At 36.1% G+C, this 5,019-nt stretch overlaps 1 pseudogene; it reads right to left on the bottom strand.

The window, feature by feature from the left end:
- Window positions 1–3,229, bottom strand: part of LOC137620552 (uncharacterized PE-PGRS family protein PE_PGRS54-like) — a 25,807-nt pseudogene extending 22,578 nt beyond the window's left edge.
- Window positions 3,230–5,019: the final 1,790 nt, after the last annotated feature.

The raw sequence follows: 5,019 nt of genomic DNA, 5'->3' as shown, positions 1-5,019 counted from the left end.
CTGAAATTTCTTCATGCAATGCTTTATATTGAATTTAAGTAAAATCATGTAGCAGGCCTTCATTCACTTATAGGTATTTTTGGAGAACTATTTTTTCATGTGGATGATTTCAGTCATGCTGCTGCTTTTTTTTTTTATACAAGATTTTGTTTATATACTTGATTTTGAAAAAGTCAAGTTCTTCCAATCGAATTTTATTTACGGCTTCATTTCATCACAGTAAGATTCAAGTATTTGTGCCTTACATAACTTTCTTTTGGTTATCCTGAGTTTTTTTTTTTTTTTTTTTTTTTGTCTCTTAGAAATTTATTACAAGATCTTTGCACTGATTTTGTGACACTGATTTTCCGCTTATTTAACTTGGTTGCTTATTAGTTATTATATAGCTCAAGCGTAATGTGCCTCAGGTTATTGTATTTTTCTTTACAGTCACTACTTTTCAGAGGAATTCACTTTTTGTTTATATTATATTTAATTCCAGATATCGTCTGATTTGATAATACTTCTAAAAAAATAAGATATATCTATCTTCTCATCTTTGTTTTGTTATTAACTATTGTTGTAAGTTGCGTGTTTTGCAATGATTGCAATTTGTCAATCCCGGCGGTATGTTCAAGGTACTTTATTGGTTCAATAAGAATATCAATATCAAATTATTTTTACTATGGTTTGCAAATAAAAACTTCTTCGTGTATAAATATCTTTATTCGTAATGCTTCACTAGGAAAACTCGTTTAAATACTACATAGTTATATTCGTTTTCGTCTTCCAATAATATTAGAAAGTCAACTAATTCTAAGAAAGACAAGCAGAAATGAAAAGATAATAAGATACAATATAAATAATAACAATACATTTAGCAAGAGGAACATCTGAAATGGTTTGTAGGAACTTTTTGACAGAAGAAATATACTGAATCCTGAGACAGTAAACATAAAAATTTCGGAAATAAATTTGTTTAAGAAAGTTACTGTATACTAAGATAATTTCTAATCCTTCAAATTAGAAACAGTATCAGCCAAAGAGTATGGATGAATATCTGAGTTCGTTAAACATTGTGTTCAGTGGGGAAAAAAGTAAACAGAAGAGGAAACCCTTTCTAAAAAGGGGCACCGTATGAGTCTGCAAGGACGGGAGGGGCACCGTAAGTTTCTGATGGAGCAGCTGGGATGCCGTAAGTCTGAGAGAGAGGGGCTGCGCCGTTGCCATTTCCATTACCGTTGCTGTAGCCATTGCCATTTCCATTACCGTTTCCGTTGCTATAGCCATTGCCATTACCGTTTCCATTGCCGTTGCTATAGCCATTGCCATTTCCATTACCGTTTCTGTTGCCGTTGGTCTTGCCATTGCCATTACCGTTTCCATTGCCGTTGCTGTAGGCATTTCCATTACCGTTTCCGTTGCCGTTGCTATAGCCATTGCCATTACCGTTTCCATTGCCGTTGCTATAGCCATTTCCATTACTGTTTCCATTGCCGTTGCTATAGCCATTGCCATTTCCATTGCCGTTGCCGTTGCTATAGCCATTTCCATTGCCGTTTCCATTTCCGTTGCTGTAACCATTGCCATTTCCGTTTCCATTGCCGTTGCTATAGCCATTACCATTTCCATTGCCGTTGCTATAGCCATTTCCATTACCGTTTCCATTGCCGTTGCTGTAACCATTGCCATTTCCGTTTCCATTGCCGTTGCTGTAACCATTGCCATTTCCGTTTCCATTGCCATTTCCGTTTCCATTGCCATTGCTATAGCCATTGCCATTACCATTACCATTTCTTCCATTGCTGTAACCATTGCCATTTCCATTGCCATTTCTTCCATTGCTGTAACCATTTCCATTTCCATTACCATTTCTTCCATTGCTTTTGCCGTTTCTTCCATTCCCATTTCCGTTACCATTGGTGTATCCATTCCTTCCGTTGCCGTTTCCATTACCATTTGTGTATCCGGTGTTACCATTGCCATTTCCATTGCTGTATCCAATTCTTCCATTACCATTGCCATTGCCATTTCTGGTATTACCATTTCCATTACCATTGCTGTATCCATTCACTCCGTTACCATTACCATTCTTTCCATTACCATTGCCATTACCGTTTCCATTGCTATATGTATTCTTTCCATTGCCATTTCCATTACCATTACCATTGCTATATCCATTCCTTCCATTACCATTACCGTTGCCATTGCTGTATCCATTCTTGCCATTACCATTTCCATTACCATTGCTGTATCCATTCCTTCATTGCCATTGCCGTTACCGTTTCCATTGCTGTATCCATTCTTTCCATTGCCATTGCCGTTACCGTTTCCATTGCTGTATCCATTCCTTCCGTTGCCATTACCGCCATTACCATTGCTGTATCCATTTCCGTTGTTACCATTTCCATTGCCATTGCCGTAACCATATCCAGCATTGGGATCTACTCCAATAAGTTCATTGACTGAATAGAAATCTACAGCTGTAGAGCAATCAAAGTTGTACCACCAATCACAGACGAGGTACTGTTGGTTGAAGATGGTTCCATTGGGGCAGAGGAAGGAGTCCTGCTGGCGGCGTCCATTGGGTCTATCCTGGCAGATGTGGAAGACCTGGCAGCCAGCTTCAGGGGCGGTATCGGCGTAATATCCAGGGACGATTTGGTCATCGCAAGAGAATCCAGTGTCGGGGACGGATGCTAAGATAGGGTAGTCCTCTCCTGGAACACCGCCACCTGGTATGCTCTCTTCTAGAGCAGCGATTTCAGAATCAACTCCAAAGTCACCGTTAGGGGCACCATATGCTGTGCTTGGAGGAGCTCCATAGCCATTGCTAGGGGCTCCGTTTGAACCCCCAAACCCATTTGAAAAACCTCCGTTTGGAGCACCGTAAGTGCTGGAAGGGAAGTTTTGTGCCACGGCCACTCCGAAAAGGGCTGAAGAGAGTAGATAATATACCTTATTAATTTATTTATATCATTATTTCTTGGAATATATCAGACTGTAATAGGATATTTTAAATGAAAACAAATAAAATTTTCATGAAATTTTCACCTTAGGAAGATTTTAACGGCGTAAAACACTTTTATAACGAAGATAAAACTAGACTTACCCAGAACTACTATTGCCTTCATTTCGGTAGAAAAGAAGGGTAGATGGAAAAAATAGGATCGATAGAACCTTTGAAGAAAGGAGCTCGGGTCGTTCTGCTAAGTAAGAGAAGACTTAGTCGTTGATAGAAGATGAAACTCGGAAGACGATGTCTGAAGATGCGAGAGCCAGATATATATATACTCGACTTCGAAAGAAGCCTATCCCACCCCCCTGATAAGCCCCTCCCACTTTCATTCTTCATTAGCACCTTTTCGTGAGCTCTGCCGAGCCTCTACGCCTCCATTTACGTGACCTAGTTTTGGAAGGTCGTCATTGGATTATAGTCATTACCTTCGGGGGTCTTTACTTCCAGACGGTCTCGACCATAGCAGATGATGTCACGGTTGGCTTCGTTGTTGTCTGAGCTGATGGTTTATGAAATTTGTTTACAATGGTAGCATCAGTTTAGTGGAGGAAGTCACTTTTGTTTATTGGTCGTTTTAATTTCAAGCTTAATGGAATGTTGAATTGTGTTTTTTGTTTATGTTGAAAATAAAGTCCGTGTTACATAAATATTATAAGTGACAAACTATATATAGTGTATAGTGTATATATATATATATATATATATGTGTGTGTATATATATATATGTGTGTGTATATATATATATATATGTGTGTGTGTATATATATATGTATATATATATATATATGTGTGTGTATATATATATATATATATATAGATATATATGTGTGTATATATATATATATATATATATGTATCTATGTATGTATGTAAGTGCGTATATCACACTGGCTACGAAATTAGTAGGATTTCAGTTTAATTCCTTGATTTATAATCACAACAAAAGAGGAAAGCCCAATGATAATTGATATCCCGTCTTATGTATTTTTATTCATATTATGGCAGTAACTCGTATCTTTTATATTTTGTTCGGGAGTGTCTCTTTAATAAGAAAGCTCCAGTAGCTGTATTTATATTAATGCATTAGATAATAATGTATGGAGTATTATTCATTGTACCATGTCTTACGGGGTTCCTAAACGATCAAAATATATGTTCAGTATTTATAATTACGCGAAAAATTTTATTTTCTATGGTGGACATTGAAGGATTCCTTCTCAATATTGAATGGTCAAAATTCTCTAGTCCCTTTTACCGATACTGATGCGTTTCGCTTTAATATCCCATTCTAGTTTTTTGTTGACAGAGTAAAGTTTCCTTGGTCTAGAGTCTAAACCTTTTATAATATTATTATTATTATTATTATTATTATTATTATTATTATTATTATTATTATTGTTATTATTATTATTGTTATTATTATTATTATTATTATTATTATTGTTATTATTATTATCATTATTATTATTATTGTTATTATTATTATTATTGTATGTCCAGCTGCAACCTTAGTTGGAAAAGCAGAATTTTACAAAAACTAAAGGCTCCAATAAGGAAAGCAGTCCCTTACGGCAAAATCCAGTAGTACACCACAAACTATTGGGAAAAAATAAGTGTGAACATGTCTGTTTACTGAGGACAGCAGTTACGTTGATGATAATGAAGATCAATGATGAAGGCCAAAATAGATAAAGAAAAGTCAATTTCTTAATGAACCACCAGGCCTCTTTAGCTCTTCTATTAAGCATGTCCTCCACTCCATTTAAGCAACAAAAAGAGCAAATTGACAGACGTGTTCTTAAGTATACCACTAAGCCTGAGAGCTTTAACCAAAGACAGTGGAAGGGCGGGGTACAAAGGTTATGCCACAGTCCAAAATAAGTTAAAATTGATTTGATTTCGTAGTAGGGTTTCTTTCCCGAAATATCCATAATTAGTCCAGTTTTGTGTCCAGGGATTTTCTCTTACATTTTGTTTGTATAATGTATAAAAAAAAAAAAACCTGAAGAGATATGTCAAGA

The sequence above is a fragment of the Palaemon carinicauda genome, chromosome 27 (genome assembly GCF_036898095.1).
Source record: "Palaemon carinicauda isolate YSFRI2023 chromosome 27, ASM3689809v2, whole genome shotgun sequence".
In the NCBI taxonomy this organism is placed as follows: Eukaryota; Metazoa; Arthropoda; class Malacostraca; order Decapoda; family Palaemonidae; genus Palaemon; species Palaemon carinicauda.
Note: the sequence above shows the minus strand (reverse complement) of the source record. Positions and strands in the feature narration are given on the sequence as shown.